The 18,289-nt window shown below is 45.6% G+C and overlaps 1 pseudogene; it reads left to right on the top strand.

The window, feature by feature from the left end:
- The first annotated feature begins 4,253 nt into the window (after window positions 1-4,253).
- Window positions 4,254-12,069, top strand: LOC130128063 (HLA class II histocompatibility antigen, DQ beta 1 chain-like; annotated as a pseudogene).
- Window positions 12,070-18,289: the final 6,220 nt, after the last annotated feature.

Genomic DNA, 18,289 nt, shown 5'->3' with positions numbered 1-18,289 from the left:
GGGTTTTGCTGAGGGGTCTCAGCGACACCGACCAAACGGACCACCCGCCTCTCCCTTTCTTCTCCTCAAACCTGCTGAGGTTATTGGGAGATGGGTGACTGTGTCCTCGTCCCGAGATGACCAGTCAGCCGGTTGTCCGTCTGGCGGGCAACGTGAGATCCCACTTCTGACACCAAATTTGTTGTGGATTTTCCTTTATCCTTAAATGGGCTCTTGCCCCAGCAACCTCTGGGGAGAACAATCACCCCACAAACATTGGAGCAAACAGAGAATCTTTATTGCATCTGCAGATGGAGAGACATAAGGCCACACAGAGGTTCGTCTGTGAGGATATGCTCTGCCCTGAGCTGGAGGTAGTGGTTTTTATAGCACAGTCCGTCGCGTCATACCCTATGTTTCCTGCACTAACCAAGGTGTAGTCTGACAAAGCTATGCAGGAAAACATCTGAGTTAATCAGGTTCTGTGCCTGGTGAGTGTCTGTAGGTCCATTACTCTTACCTTTGCTGTCCCAGTGTCTGGGACGCGGCAAAGGGGAAGCAATCATGATGACGTGGCTATGTGACCCCATGGGGGCGCACATAAGAACAATGGGTATGTGTGTCTGCATTGAGTGGGAAGTTTCATACACACAGAGAAGTAGAAAACTACAGAGTACATACGGAGGGCATATGCAGTACATGTTGTACTCCACAACCACCTTGCAGTCTCCAACCCCTTTCAGATCTCGCCTCCTACATCAGATATAGTCCACCTGTGTGCACTTTCCTCCACTCTTGTACGTCACCCTGTGCTCCTCCCTCTTCCTGAAATATGTATTCACCACAGCCACCTCCATCCTTTTCACAAAATCCACCTCCATCTGTCCTTCCACATTCCTCTCCTTGACACCATACCTACCCATCACCTCCTCATCACCTCTGTTCCCTTCACCAACATGCCTTCTGAAGTCTGCTCCAATCACCACTCCCTCCTCCTTGGGTACCCTCTCCACCACGTCATCCAGCTCCCTCCAGAATTCTTCCTTCTCTTCCATCTCACACCCAACTAGCAGGGCTTATGTGCTGCTAACATTCATGCTGGTGACGTATGACGTATGACGTAGAAATGCTGTGCAGGATATAGGGATCCCACACGGCTCCTGTATCAGGTACTGATACCTGCTCACACCGCTGCACGAGGCCCGAGTCCACAACTCACTTCTTAATATCTGTGGTCCTCCACAATCTGCAGGCTCGCGTCCAGCAGCTCCTCGGATCAGATGCAAAGTCCGCTGATCCAGCATCGTCTGCTGCTGGTAGACACGAGGAGTCACGGGTCACTTATTCAGATAAAGTTTTATTTACCCACATGACACGTCATGTGTCATGTCATGCTGCTCCACCCACCTCTTGTTGCTCCATCCTACATCTGTTCATTGTGTTATTCTAACAACAAGACACCTCACACGTCATGTGTCATGTCATGCTGCTCCACCCACCTCTTGTTGCTCCATCCTACATCTGTTCATTGTGTTATATTAAACTTACTTAGTGGTGCACACATCTTCATATCTTCTCTCCACGTGCTCCATAGATGAATCCTCTGATGTTACACAATGAAGTGTTGCTGCTGTGCTCACCAGTTGTTTAGTGAACACACACATTCCACACAACAGGTCAACTAAACACATCTTCACTCACATCTTGCCCAAGTAACACACTGAACATGACAAACTCACTACACCAAACTGACCCAACAACCTGAACACAAGGGGGCGCACATGTACTGGCTGGTCCCACCATTCTGACACACAAGGGCAACACACAAACAACCCTCTACCAACTAAACTACAAATAACACAACACAGCACAATTCTTCAACAAGTTAACATTTAGATAGTAACCAAGGCAACACAACCACAACACAACCTTCTAAACACACACACAACACATCTACATTAAGAATACCCCCCCATGACATGGAGGGTAGTTGGTAGAGTCCAGCGGGCCGCCCTGTATTTAACAGCTGCTCTGTGGAGCGCCCTCTGCTGTTCAGCCTGACAAGAAGTCCTGCAGCAGCGACGCCCCAGCACTGCTGCCTCAACACACAACATTAACACAAAACGAACTACACATGTGGCCCCGAGAGCTGCCATCACACACACACACACACACACACACACACATATATACACACACACACACAAACACATATATATACACACACACACATATATAAATACACACACACACACACATATATATACACACACACACATATATACACACACACACACAAACACATATATATACACACACACACACACACACACACACACACACACACACTGATGAGCCGCCATTGCGTTATGTGACGCAGATCAGGAAGTACTGTGTAAAGAGTCGTGCTGTAGTAACGTACTGAGGCCCCTCCCTCTTTGACTTCTCCTAAAACAGTGACGTGTCCCCCCTGTTGTCCATGACGTCATGAATAAATCCCTCTAAGAGTTTGGGACATTTATACCTATTTCCGCCATTCAGCGTCAAACTGATGCATCGCTTTTATTATTGGGCTTGCTTCGCGCTTGGCTTGTGTTAGTGTGTGTGTGTGTGTGTGTGTGTGTGTGTGTGTGTGTGTGTGTGTGTGTGTGTGTGGGTGTGTGTGTGTGGTTTACCTGCACAGCAGCGAGTCTAGTCTACATGGACAACGTGTTTGCTCCCTCCCATATCCTGGGTTAGATGAGGACATGATGGAGGAAAGGTGTAGGCTACTAGCAGCACATTAGCCAGGTGAGGGAGGAGGGAGGAGGGGGGAGGGGGGAGGGGGGAGGAGGGAGGAGGGAGGGGGGAGGGGGGAGGGAGGAGGGGGGAGGAGGGAGGGGGGAGGGGGGAGGACACATGTTGGTCTTTTCTGGTGGTTGTGTAAACGTGCATGTGAAAGGTGCGGCCTGTTCATTCATGTGTCTCGCCTGGTTGGCAGACAGGAAGTGCATGTGGACATATGTTGTCGCTGCTTCTGCTCCTACATACTGGGCTTATAAACGGATGTGGTTCTGGTTTCATATCATCTAGTCTCAGTACCCCCCGCCAGTACCCCTCTTCCATTATGTGTTATTTACCAGTCTGTCCACGGAGGGGCGCCATTTGGGATTGGTTGGATGACGCATGTCTCCAGTGAGAGTAGGCTATAGCAGCCTGAAGGGAGATGGCCGACACTGATGTTTCTGTCCACCCTTGTCAAATGTGTAGGCTACTCCTTCATATCAGGGAGCAGATAGAGAGGAGGAGGAGGAGGAGGAGGAGGAGGAGGAGGACGAGGAGGAGGCTCATGTGTGTGGTCTTTGATGCTAATAGCCTCGTTATACAAGTGGGGGGACGTTGATCTAAAGACAGAATGATATCGCCAACGTCTGTTCTTTCATTTAGCAGAACTTGTGGTTCCTCACATGGCCTCACTTCACGACTCATTAGGCTGAAGGCTGCTGCTGATTTACATATGCAAATATCCTACCAAGAGGAGTTGCACCTTCCTTCCATCCACATTAACCATCCAAGCGGGGGGGGGGGGGGCACACTACCCGGGTAATGTGCACACTACCCGGTTTTTCACATTACCTGTAACACACACAAACACACACACACACATATATATATATATATATATATATATGTGTGTGTGTGTGTTCTTGTACATGTTGAGTGTGTATTGTCTACTGGTCTAGTGTGTATTGTGTACATGTTGAGTGTGTATTGTGTACATGTTGAGTGTGTATTGTGTACATGTTGAGTGTCCTGCAGCTAGGGGGCGCTATACTAACAACACATGTCCTCTTGTCATTCTGTCACCGGCCAAAGCTTCTCAGTGCCCGAACAGGCTCGAACCTGTGAGTTTCTGTCCCTTTCCAGCATTAGGCTCTACCCTCTACCTGGTAACAGATGACGTGGCAGGCCTCTGTGTTTTCTATTGGCTGATGTTGGGAGAGCTAGCCAGCCCAGTGAGGTGACTGGGTGGTGGACTGGTTTATGTCCAGGGGACAGTCCACACCAGTCAGTCTGTAAAGGAGGACAGTTTATTGTGTTCATCAGCAAGACAGACACATGGCTTCATGCTGCCTTGTTGTGTGTTGCTCCCTCCTGGTCGTGGGTTTCTATGGAGCAGGTGAGATAAAATATGTAAATCAGTCTCTGTTGGATGGACTCTGCTGTGTTGTTAGAAAAGAGGTTTTAATTATTGTCTTTAAAACAATTCAACTAAGTAACTTGAACCTGTTTCTCTTTCTGCTCCAGATGCGTTTTTGTGGTATTACCTGGACACATGTGTGTACACCTCCTCTGAACTTCCTGACATAGAGTACATACTCTCTGTATTTCAATAAGATAGAATTTATGAGGTTTAACAGCACTGTGGGGAAGTATGTTGGATATGATAAGTTTGGTATCCATAACGCAGAGCGCTGGAACAACGATCCTGCAGAGATGGCACGAAGGAGAGCTGATAAAGAGAGATACTGCAAACATAATATAAAGATACAGTACCGAAAAATACTGGATAAGACAGGTGAGCTGCTCTGCTATGATGACTATTACTACTACTGTTACTACTACTATTAGTAGTACTCTAATTATGACTATTACTACTACTGTTACTACTACTATTAGTAGTACTATTATTATGCATGCATGTATCCGTGTGTGTAAGTGAGCGCGCGTGTTTGTGAGTTGTGTGCGCGCGAGCGTCTGCGAGTTGTGTGTATCGGTGTGCGCGCGTGTCTCTGCGCGCGCGTTTTTGTGTGCGCGCGCGTGTGTCCGTGTGTGTGTGTGTGTGGGTTTGCGTGTGTGCGTCTGTGTGTGTGTGTGCGCGCGTATGTAAGTGTGCGCGCCTGTTTGTCAGTTGTGTGTGCTCGCGCTTCTGAGTTGTGTGTCGGTGTGCGCGGGTGTCTGTTTGCGCGCGCGCGTGTCCGTTTGTGTGTTTGTGTGTGTGTTTATCACCGTGTGTGTGTGTGCGTGCGTGTGTGTGTTTGTCACCGTGTGTGCGTCTGTGTGTGTGTTTGTGTGTATCTGTGTGTAAGTGCGCGCGTGCGTCTGTGAGTTGTGTGTGTCGGTGTGTGCGCGTGTATGTGCGCGCGCGTTTGTGTGTGTTTGTCACGCTGTGTGCGTGTTTGTGAGTTTTGTGCGCGCCCGTCGGAGTTTGTGTGTCGTGCGCGCGCGTGTACGTTCGCGCGTGCGTGTGCGTGTGTGTCTGTGTGCGTGTGCGTGTGTGTCTGTGTGCGTGTGTCTGTGTGTGTGTGTGCGCGTGTGTCTGTATGTCTTTGTGTGTGTCTGTGTCTGTGTGTGTGAGTGTATGTGTGTGTGTGTCTGTCAGTCTGTGTGTGTGTGTGTGCGTGTGTCTGTATGTCTTTGTGTGTGGCTGTGTGTGTGTGTGTGTGTGTGTGTGTGTGTGTGTGTGTGTGTGTCTGTATGTGTGTCTGTGTGTGTGTGTGTGTGTGTGTGTGTGTGTCTGTATGTGTGTCTGTGTGTGTGTGTGTGTCTGTGAGTGTGTGTGTGTGTGTCTGTGTCTGTGTGTGTTTGTGCGTGTGTGTGCGTGTGCGTGTGTGTGTGTCTATGTGTGTATATGTGCGTGTGTGTGTGCATGTGCGTGTGTCTGTGTGTGCTGTGTGCGTGTGTCTGTGTGTGTGTGTGTGCGTGCATGTGTATGTATGTCTGTGTGTGTGTGTGTGTCTGTGTGTGTGTGTGTGTCTGTGTGCGTCTGTATGTGTGTCTGTGTGTGTGTGTTTATGTGTGTGTGTGTGTGTTTGTCACCGTGCGTGTGTGTGTGTGTGTGTGCGTGTGTGTGTGCGCACTTGTTTGTGAGTTGTGTGTGCTCGCGCTTTTGAGTTGTGTGTGTCGGTCTGCGCGTCTGTCGGTGCGCGCGCGTGTCCGTGTGTGAGTGTATGTGTTTGTGTGTTTGTGTCTGTGTGCGTGCATGTGTTTGTGTGTGCGTGTGTGTGTGGGCGTGCGTGTGTGTCCGTGCGCGTGTCCGTGTGTGTGTTTGTGTGTTAGTGTGTGTCACCGTGTGTGCGTGTTTGTATGTTTCTGTGTGTGTGTGTGTGTGTGTGTGTGCGTGTGTGTGTGTATTATTGAACAGTAGAACATGGTACATAAAACAGGTGTGTAGTATTACGGACACACATCAGGTTCAGTATCATTACACAACTACGTCAGAAGAACACAATCAGGGTGTGAGACAGTCCCCGACATAAAGCAGCGCTGCCAGCAGGTATTAACGGGCTCCAAGCCCCCATGTATGTAAGTCGGGTCTGGCTGTCTGTAGGAGCCTCGCTAGTTGAGCTGTTTGCTTATTAGACGGATGCAAGTCTCAGTCTTAAAGAGCGACGGTGGTCGTAAAGCTGTCCGTCAAGATGGTGTATGAGGATGGTTGTGAACACAGCGCACAACTATTGATCATCTATGACGTCAACAAAGGATTATTGATGAACCCGGAACAGGTTATTAACATCGTGTGGGTTGGGGCTGGAAGAAAAACAACATATGTGTCTAAAAGAATATAATGACATGTAGGGATGAGGTGGGGAAATGAGTAGTATTAGGCTGTACATACTTGTCAACAATGTTGAGTGTTAAGTACTGAGTACTAACAGTGGAAGAGCGTGTAGTATCTGTTTTAGGAGAAGTACAATTCTAGTGTTCCCTCCCATGGACGAGGCAAGTGTGGGGCTGACAGGAGCGAAGAGGTTGTCTTCCACTAACTTCAGAGGGTTTCTTGGCAGCCTTGCAGTGAGTTATTCAGTAAAGTGGGAGAAATGCAGCCTGCTGGAAACCTTGTTCTGAGCTTCAGGGAACTTATTTGTGTTTTAATTAAACCTGCTGAAGTGGGAGTAGGAGGATATAATGAAGCATGAGTATGCTGCATCTGAGTTCAGCATCTATGCAGTGATGCGTGAAGGCGTCATCAGGAAACTGAGATTAGTTCTTAACAGACGCAGCTAATGGCGGTGTCTGAGCCAGAGATGTGGAAGCAGAGGCTTATCTTACAGCTGCTATGGGTCATTCTGTGACTTGTTTGCTGATTCTGAAAGAAATGTGTAGTTATACTCCTGTAGTGCGTTGTGTAGCCGTGTCAAAGGGCAGTAGAGTGGACTTGGGGTGATAATGGTTTGCATTATAAAATGTCCTTTACTGAAGGGTGCTCACAAGAGTACATAGCTGCTAGCTGCAAAGCTTCAGTTTGATCACACTGACAGGCTACAAGTAGTTTGGATATATAATGTTAGCGCATTTCATGATTTTGCAGCATAGCGCCACCTAGTGGCCAATTAACAGTAAATAATGCACAGAACCTCAGGGCGTCATGACTTATTGGTGGACCAAGTTTCGTGTTAATCGGAGTTGCTGTGAACAAGATCCGCCACCTTGAACCAATAGCATAGCTGCTGCTAAAGAGCTGCATGTTGTCCCTTATACTTTAAACGCTTATAACACAAAAACCGTGGCTGATAAACATCTGAACACATTCACACATCATGCTGGTAGTATCACGTGTCCTGTCAAATATTTTGGAATAGTTTGATCAAATATGTGTGAAAATAAAAAAATATTAGGTATATTGTACACTGTACAGGCATATATTGTACATTGGTGTGGATGCATGTTTTGACCGATTAGAATGACCTTTGACCCCCTTGATATGTTCATTCTCCAGAATGTCTGTGGCGATGTTGGTAGCAATTGAATGAATCTGTGCAGAAATGTTTATGTTTCATGATTTTTCATATTCTGAAAAATATAGAGTGACGGACTTCTGAATTGACCACATGTTGCAGTGCAGCAAAGTGTTGGCATCACTTACTGGATCTGCTCACAACATCTCAGCTCTGTAGGATGTGCAGGGGATTTGGGGGACATTTTGGGGCATTTTTGAAGTTTCGCAGGTGAAATTTACATTTTTGTCATAAACCACGCCCACTTTTTTCATTCATGACCAAATTGCCTGTGCCAACTCCAGTATGATCCTAGATTGTGCACCCCAAATTTCATCCAAATCCATGGTGTCAATTATGAGATATAAACTTCTCCAATTTATAGCGCCCCCTACTGGACAAATAAAACGCACTTCATGAGTTAGGATCTTTTGACAAAACGTGACATACGTCTAAAATTTCAAGTTGATATGTCAATGCATTGATGAGTTATGGCACCGTCATGGAAAATCACCGTTTTTCAGTCAAGGTTCATTGATCTGTCAAATCAAAACCGAGCAACGAATCAAAATTCTTTCGATAACTTTTTGCCTTGAGTGACTGTAGATGATGTGTGCCACGTTTCGTGTAAATCGATGGCACGGCCTAGGAGGAGTTCGAACAAGTAGTTTTGGCTATTTTCGCAAATTTGCGAAATGAAATTACGGCAGAAATGGGCGTGGCCTATAGCACGTGATTCAGCTGTGCTCAGTGAATGTGCACATGTAAAGGTTTTGCATGTCCGATGTACGGTTTGGGAGTTACACGCCAAAACGCCTTGACCTTCAAAATAGCGCCACCAACTGGTTGACATGTGTCATGTTTTGCTTGTGGGGTAAGTGTGAAGTTCTGTACCAGGCCTCCAAAGGGTTTTGTAGAATCTGTTACGGTGTAGGCTGCAGTACCACTTTTACCAACGGAAAAATAAAAATAAAAAAATGAGCAGAAACAATAGGGGTCCCCAGCCCCTGGGGCTTGGACCCCTAATAAATGGTAACAACATCATACAAACAAAGAACAGACACACAACAAAACAGAAGGGGAGTACACGTGTACACATGTACAGTAACAGACGGCTGTCAGGACACAAGTGTGGTAGTAGGTCAGCAGCTCGTTACTTGTGTTGTTGTTTCAAGGCTGAGAGGTTTAAGGAAAGACTCACTTCTTGGAGACAAGCAGGGATCTTAGGTAGTGATTTACACAACTCCTGTTTGTGAGTACACATGTTGCATCTACAGTAACACAATTAATCAGATGTTGAAGAGCACATCTTCTGGATGAAGACAGCACCAGCTCACGTGTCTCATGTTAAAGGAGGGACAGAGTCACGAGACTCCACACCAGTCCAACACTTATGGGACATTTCACCATCAGACAACAAGTGTGAGCGTGTTTGTGTGTTGTGTTACCAGAATCAACGGAATCTAAAACTTCCAGACCTCCTTCTGCTTCACTGCTGGACAGGACACATGGTTTAAGCTGGTGTGGTTTATTCTTCCAAATGACATTTAAGAAAGTTCTATTTGCTTCTGTGGCGGTAGAACCATAAACCAATAGAGACACAGATGGACCCACAAAGCGAGACAGGCCCTCTGCTTTGGAGAGGAGAACTCCTCCTAAAATAGAGAAACCCCTTCCAAGACCAATCCTGAAGACAGACTTGGTCTTTTTAATCTGTTGGAGAAATGGAGATGTTGTCTAGCTGTAAGATGTGTAGTTGTATATATTCCCAAATACTTAACGGACTCTTTTACCGGATGTTTCCAACTACACAATCGCTACAATCACGCACAGACAACATTCCACATGTGCACACATTTAGTCGCAGGTCCGAGGCCCTGGAACATTGGTTACCTGACGTAACAGAGTTCCTCACGTGCTTCTTGTCCTTCAAAACAAAGTGGTGTCGTCTGCCAGTTGTGAGATTTTTAACTCTCCACCAAAACCCGACATTCCTTCCAAACGTCCATCATTCTCGATATTAACTGATAAGAATTCAGCCCCTCAAATAAATAAGGGAGGAGGAACAGGGCAGCCTTGGCGGAGCCCTCTGTTCCTCTGGACTCTTTCACAGCTGTTAAAGTTCATCATAACAGAACTATTCATATCTTTGTGAAACATATTGACGATGCCAACAAAGTTATTCCCAAAGCCCAACGCCTCGACGGACTGTAACAGAACCGTGAGTTCAATCGCGTCAAAGGCCTCATAGAAGTCTAGGAACAAAATAAGTGCTTCAGGATTTACTGTATCTGCATAATCCAGCAGAGCTAGGATGAGTCTCATGTGACAGTAACGTGCCGGGTTTTCATGAGTCCTGTTTGAGGTCCGGCTATAACAGAGTCTAGTCCTCAATGCGGAGGGCTGGACTGAGGCGACTCACCGCAGAAGAGCCGTTTAACATGCTTTATTCCAGCTCTGCTAGGCACTGCCGTAAATCAGTTTATGGTAACTCCTCTGGGGGCCGCTGTCGTAATAATGTAAACTAACCTACGACACATCAGTACAACCGCCAAGGTTGGACTACCCCGGGATTCCAACCCACGACCTTTCTGCTGTGAGGTGACCGTGCTGACCACCGCGCCACCATGTGGCCCCAAACATTATATACTCTCAGGATTAGCAATTCTACACATTTGACATTGATTCAAAAGTTAATTTCAAGTCCTGATTATGATGATGATGATGATGATGATGATAACAAAATAATTCTTTACCAGCTGAGCCCAGTGTGAGACTGACTTCAGTGACGCCCCCTAGTGGCCGACATCCGGCCATGCTGATGTGCAGTGTCTACAACTTCTACCCCAAATACATCAGTGTCACCTGGCTGAGAGACGGACAGCCGGTGACCTCTGACGTCACTTCCACCGATGAGCTGGCAAATGGTGATTGGTACTACCAGATCCACTCCCACCTCGAGTACACGCCCAGGTCAGAACACTTAGACTCAGTACCGAATGGACCGGTCCAAATACATACATAACACTTTAACACTACACACACACGCACGCACGCACACACACACACACACACACACACACACACACACACACACACACACACACACACACACACACACACACACACACACATAATGACTGGACAACAAAGAACAAAGTGATGGTTTAAGGTGGAACGTGTCTCCTCCGTGTCTGCTCTGTAGACACCAGCTGTATGTTTAAGGTGGAACGTGTCTCCTCAGTGTCTGCTCTGTAGACACCAGCTGTATATTTAAGGTGGGATGCGTGGCTCTTTACACGTGAGATCCCAGATGGACGACAGAGTATTTATTGTGTATTAATACCGTGTTTTAAACTGGGCTGATGTTTATTATCAGACTCGACTAGTTTCTGTGCAGACAGACAGGAAAGTACAGACTTACCTCATCCAATCACATCACGTCTTATTTATTGCTGATATGTTGTTTATTTCCTGTGTGTTTTCTTCTTCTTCACTTATTTCATCTCAGGTCTGGAGAGAAGATCACCTGCATGGTGGAACACGCCAGTTTCCCCTCTCCTAAGAAAGTGGACTGGAGTGAGTATCTATGTGTATCTCTGTCCATGGATAGGTGATGAAGACATAGAGAGACAGGTCAACATGCAGATGTGTCTATAGATAGAGACATGTGTCTGTCTCTCCAGATCCCTCCATGCCACAATCAGACAGAAACAAGATCGCCACCGGAGCGTCAGGTCTGCTTCTGGGCTTGATTTTGTCTTTGGCAGGTCTGATCTACTACAAGAGGAAGGCCAGAGGTCAGTAACACTAGATCAGTCCAGACCAGGTTTACACTGGTTCACATCAGTCCACATATACACACTACACTATAATACCACTACACTATAATACCACTACATATACACACTACACTATAATATCACTACATATACACAGTACACTATAATACCACTACATATACGCAGTATACTACATCACTACATTATAATACAAACACATATAAACAGTACACTCTATATCACCACACTATATCAGTACATATAGACATACACTATACATATACATAGACAGTACACTATACATATCAGTACATATAGACCATACACTATACATATACATAGACAGTACACTATACATATCAGTACTTTTAGACAGTACAATGTACATATTAGTACATATAGACAGTACACTATACATATCAGTACACATGTACAGTACACTGTACACATTAGTACTTATAGATAGTTGAAGAAACAATAGTTAACTTGAGTGTCATCAGTACTTGAAGTGGGCCAGACTTGTTTGGTTGTATTTCAGTCTCTTCACTCTTCACCACTTTTCTTATCGTTGGTCTTTTTTAACAGGGCGTGTTCTGGTTCCAACTACCTGAAGCAGGAAGTGACGCTTCTTCCTCGTTGGTTGTTTTGGTGGCAGTCCAGTGTGTGTCGCTTTCACCTGAAGGTTTTCTCTCAGGTTGTCAGTGCTACCCCCTGCTGGATCTCATTACCTCCTGCTCGTATTCTTACTAATGCTCTACAGATTCTGATGTCATAGACATATAAAGAGTAGACGCCGCATCGACCGCTGCTGCCTATTGACGCTGACGAGCCGTGGGGCCGCCATCTTGGGCCGGTCACCCGCTCCACTCAGTGTAATGTGTTTGGCAGTCGCAATGAACTGTCAGCGCAGTTAATCGATCATAACTCGCTGAATACCAAACTGATTTCCACGCCTTTTTTGTTGCTGAAAACGTCATACATGTAGCTATGATACAGGACTCATGGTTTGACGTATTTTAATGTTCATAGTTGGCTTGACAGTAATAGAATATTCTGATATATGATATATGTGATGTATGATAGGTAGCTACCGTATTGTTCTGAATAGAAGACGGGGTTTTTACCCTGGAAATACGTATGAAAAAGTGGGGGTCGTCTTACATTCGAGGTCTAGACTTTTGAATGTCAATATACATTCTCACTCAGTCAGATTTGTTTCAAGACCGTTCTAAAATTAGACCACTTCGATGGTTAATGCAGTTATTGAAATGTTGAAACGGTTATTTTTTCACTATGAGATGGATAGTCTCAATAGACTACAGTTTATTTTCATTTGTATGCTATTTAAATACCATAAGTCATTCATTTACAAATGTATTTACATTTTTTTATTTAAATGTGACAATTTCATCTAAAATATATTGAAAACATAATTTTATTTAAAAGCTGTTAAACAGACTACCTTGTTTTATTCAATGTGTTTTTATTTTCATTATTTTCAAATATAATGTTTTTCTTTATCTACTACTACTACTACTACTATTTTCGGCTGTTCCCGTTAGGGGGCGCCACAGCGGATCATCCGTTTCCATTTCTTCCTGTCTTCTGCGTCTTCCTCTGTCACACCAGCCACCTGCATGTCTTCTCTCACCACATCCATAAACCTCCTCTTTGGCCTTCCTCTTCTCCTCTTCCCTGGCAGCTCCATATTCAGCATCCTTCTCCCAATATACCCAGCATCTCTCCTCCACACATGTCCAAGCCATCTCAATCTTGCCTTTCTTGCTTTGTCTCCAAACCGTCCAACCTGAGCTGTCCCTCTAATATAATCGTTCCTAATCCTGTCCTTCTTCATCACTCCCAGTGAAAATCTTATCATCTTCATCTCTGCCACCTCCAGCTCCTCCTCCTGTCTTTTCGTCAGTGCCACTGTCTCCAAACCATATAACATAGCTGGTCTCACAACCATCTTGTAAACCTTCCGTTTAACTCTTGCTGATACCCTTCTGTCGCAAATCACTCCTGACACACTTCTCCACCCACTCCACCCTGCCTGCACTCTCTTTTTCACCTCTCTACTGCACTCCCCGTTACTTTGGACGGTTGACCCCAAGTATTTAAACTCAAATGCCTTCGTCACCTCCACTCCTTGCATCCTGACCATTCCACTGTCCTCCCTCTCATTCACGCATAGGTATTCCGTCTTGCTCCTACTGACTTTCATTCCTCTTCTCTCCAGTGCATACCTCCACCTCTCCAGGCTCTCCTCCACCTGCTCCCTACTCTCGCTACAGATCACTATGTCATCCGCGAACATCATCGTCCATGGAGACTCCTGCCTGATCTTGTCCGTCAACCTGTCCATCACCATTGCAAACAAGAAAGGGCTCAGAGCCGATCCTTGATGTAATCCCACCTCCACCTTGAACCCATCTGTCATTCCAACCGCACACTTCACCATTGTCACACTTCCCTCATACATATCCTGCACCACTCCTACATACTTCTCTGCAACTCCTGACTTCCTCATACAATACCACACCTCCTCTCTCGGCACTCTGTCATAAGCTTTCTCTAAATCTACAAAGACACAATGCAACTCTTTCTGGCCTTCTCTATACTTCTCCATCAACATTCTCAAAGCAAACATCACATCTGTGGTGCTCTTTCATGGCATGAAACCATACTGCTGCTCGCTGATCATCACCTCTCCTCTTAACCTAGCTTCTATTACTCTTTCCCAAATCTTCATGCTGTGGCTGATCAACTTTATACCTCTGTAGTTGTTACAGTTCTGCACATCGCCCTTGTTCTTGAAAATCGGTACCAGTATGCTTCTTCTCCACTCCTCAGGCATCCTCTCACTTTCCAGGATTGTGTTAAACAATCTAGTTAGAAACTCCACTGCCATCTCTCCTAAACATCTCCATGCCTCCACAGGTATGTCATCGGGACCAACTGCCTTTCCACTCTTCATCCTCTTCATAGCTGCCCTCACTTCCTCCTTGCCAATCCGCTGAACTTCCTGATTCACCATCCCTACATCATCCAACCTTCTCTCTCTCTCATTTTCTTCATTCATCAGCCCCTCAAAGTACTCCTTCCACCTTCTTAGCACACTCTCCTCGCTTGTCAGCACATTTCCATCTCTATCCTTGATCGCCCTAACTTGCTGCACATCCTTTGCAGCTCGGTCCCTCTGTCTAGCCAATCGGTACAAGTCCTTTTCTCCTTCCTTAGTGTCTAATCTGTCATACAACTCACCATACGCCTTTTCCTTTGCCTTTGCCACGTCTCTCTTTGCTTTACGCTGCATCTCATTGTGCTCCTGTCTACTTTCTTCATCTCTCTTACTATCCCACTTCTTCTTTGCCAACCTCTTCTTCTGTATAATTTGCTGTACTTCCTCATTCCACCACCAAGTCTCCCTGTCTTCCTTCCTCTGTCCTGATGACACACCAAGTACCTTCCTAGCTGTCTCCCTCACTATTTCTGCAGTGGTTGCCCAGCCAACCGGCAACTCTTCACTACCACCCAGTGCCTGTCTTAACTCCTGCCTGAACTCCACACAACAGTCTTCCTTCTTCAACTTCCACCATTTGATCTTCGGCTGTGTCTTCACTCGCTTCCTCTTCTTGGTCTCCAAAGTCATCCTACAGACCACCATCCGATGCTGCCTAGCTACGTTCTCCCCTGTCACCACCTTGCAGTCTCCAATCCCTTTTAGATGGCGCCTTCTACATAAGATATAGTCCACCTGTGTGCACTTTCCTCCACTCTTGTACGTCACCCTGTGTTCCTCCCTCTTCTTGAAATATGTATTCACCACAGCCATTTCCATCCTTTTCACAAAATCCACCTCCATCTGTCCTTCCACATTCCTCTCCTTGACACCATACCTTCCCATCACCTCCTCATCACCTCTGTTCCCTTCACCAACATGTCCATTGAAGTCCGCTCCAATCACCACTCTCTCCTCCTTGGGTACCCTCTCCACCATGTCGTCCAACTCACTCCAGAATTCTTCTTTTTCATCCATCTCACACCCAACTTGCGGGGCATATGCGCTGATAACATTCAGTAATAAACCTTCAATTTCCGGCTTCATACTCATCACTCTGTCTGACACTCTCTTCACCTCCAGCACGCTCTTGACATACTCTTCCTTCAGAATTACCCCTACCCCATTTCTCCTCCCATTCACACCATGGTAGAAGAGTTTGAACCCACCTCCGATACTCCTGGCCTTACTCCCCTTCCACCTGGTCTCTTGCACACACAGTATGCCTACCTTTCTTCTTTCCATCATGTCAGCCAGCTCTCTCCCTTTACCAGTCATAGTGCCATCATTCAAAGTTCCAACTCTCACCTCCACATGCCTACCCTTCCTCCTCTCTAGCTGCCTCTGGACATGCTTTCCCCCTCTCCTTCTCCTTCGCCCAACAGTAGCATAGTTTCCACCGACACCCTGCTGGTTAACAGTACCGGTGGCAGTCGTTGGTAACCCGGGCCTCGACCGATCCGGTATGTAAGTCTTATTTATGATCCGCGTATTTGATTTGGCAAAGATTTTACGCCGGATGCCCTTCCTGACGCAACCCTCCCCATTTGTCCGGGCTTGGGACCGGCACTAAGGATGCACTGGCTTGTGCATCCTCAGTGGCTGGGTTATAATGTTATTCTTTATAAAACCAATATTTGCTCTTCAAAAAGTATTTTTCCAAAAATGAGTCTTGAAAAGGGGGGGGGTCGTCTTATAATCAGGGTCGTCTTATATTCGGAACAATACGGTATTTAGCAAAACACTCACTATAAATATAAATGTATATATATACATACATACATACACACACACACACACACACACACACACACACACACACACACACACACACACACACACACACACACAACTAAAATATGATAGAGAGGCAGAAGCAGATAGTGGCAGTAAAGTCAGCTATTTTAATAGGTTGAAGAAACAATATATGATTTGGCTATATAAATATATAAACAATATATGAACACATTATATATCTACAGTATATATAACAACAATATATGTTATATATCAGATAAAATGAAAATATATATAAATCCCCGCCCCAAACCATATTTACACATGTACAAAGTTGCTTACATAGGTGACCAGTACATTACACACAATGGACAAACGTAAACACTGACAACAACACAAAATATTTACATGTGAGGGTAGGAAGTATACAGTGTGTGTGTGTGTATAATAAAGTGGTATAATACTGTAATAATATCGTAATTATATCCAATAGTATGATGTAATAATAAAACATAAATACAGATATACATATATATTTTAAAGAGATATAAATATATAAACAATGTAGCATAACAATGTAGGGGAAAGAATAAAATATGCTAATTAAAGTTTGACATGAAACCCCTAAAACCCTTGAAAGAGACCTGTTCTGCAGAGTTTCTTTCTCGTGCTCCCTCTCTGCAGCTCTCAGCACCATATAATAATAATAATAATAATAATAATAATAATAATAATAATACATTATATTTATAGAGCGCTTCACACAGCGCTCAAAGACACTTTACAGAACAGAGAAAGTAAGAACAAAGAACAAAGCAACTTTAATACACAAAGATTAAAGTATGTGTTAAAACAAGATAATGAAACCCAACCTTCCCTGTGCCTTGTGATGGGTCACTAGGCCGCCGCCCGCCGTTGTGTTGCAGGGCCACAAGGTGGCGGGTGGGCAGCTCTCGTCACGTGATGATGGCACAGCAGCATCTCTGACGAGGCTCGCACGGCACACGTCACAGGACAGCTTCCGCTCTAGAACTGTTTTAAATAACTGCGTATGGCGCCAGTGTTTGGGGGGAAGGGAGAGGTCTTATAAACACACACACTGGCTTCATTGCGTCACGTCCTGTGTTGAACATAATGTACAGTCTCACATATACAGCCAGTCAGCCACTGTAATATTTACTGCGCTATAAGCAGCTATTTTGGTCCTTGCGGGTATCCATATGTGTGTGTGTGTGCGTGTGTGTGTGTGTATGACTTCTGCGCATGTGCAATAAAGTTCTCTTCCTGCCCCACCAAGTACGACTGGACGTCTAATGTTTGCTCCTGCAGTCTAACTCTACAAAAGTATATTAACATACCAAACAAGTATGTAGCTAGACATCCGTGACATAAATATGAACAATGCAACAGGTTATGGGCCCAGTGCCATGTCTAGTCAGCGATTTAATAGACTTTTGTTCGACGGCGACGAGAGAGGATACGAGTTATGGGAAACTCGCTTCCTAGCCCACATGGAGTTGAGCGGACTCAGCGAGACTCTACTGAACGTGCCAGTTATCGCTGCGGGCGAAAATGCTGTCCAGTTGAGAGAAGCAGACGTCAAGAAAAACAGAGAAGCGTACGCGGAGCTGGTGCAAGTTTTAGACAACAAGAGCTTGTCACTAATTATGCGGGATGCAGCAGCCGACGGTAGGGCGGCATTGAAGATACTTCGGCAACATTACGCGGGCAAAGGGAAACCGCGCGTGGTGAGTTTATATTGTGAACTCTCAGCTCTTCGCATGGAAAGCAACGAGACCGTCACGGAGTATATTGTTCGTGCAGAGACAATATTCTCGTCGTTGAAAGGAGCCGACGAGAACATAAGTGACGGGTTGCAAGTGGGAATGGTAGTGAAAGGACTGCCGGACTCCTTCAAACCGTTCGTGGTTCATATTACTCAGAGTAGTGACAGCCTGACATTCAGTGAATTTAAGGCAAAACTAAGGAGCTTTGAAGACACAGGAAGGTACAAGCCGAGTAATGGTGATGAC

This window comes from Lampris incognitus, chromosome 17 (assembly GCF_029633865.1).
Source record: "Lampris incognitus isolate fLamInc1 chromosome 17, fLamInc1.hap2, whole genome shotgun sequence".
NCBI classification, from domain to species: domain Eukaryota; kingdom Metazoa; phylum Chordata; class Actinopteri; order Lampriformes; family Lampridae; genus Lampris; species Lampris incognitus.
Note: the sequence above shows the minus strand (reverse complement) of the source record. Positions and strands in the feature narration are given on the sequence as shown.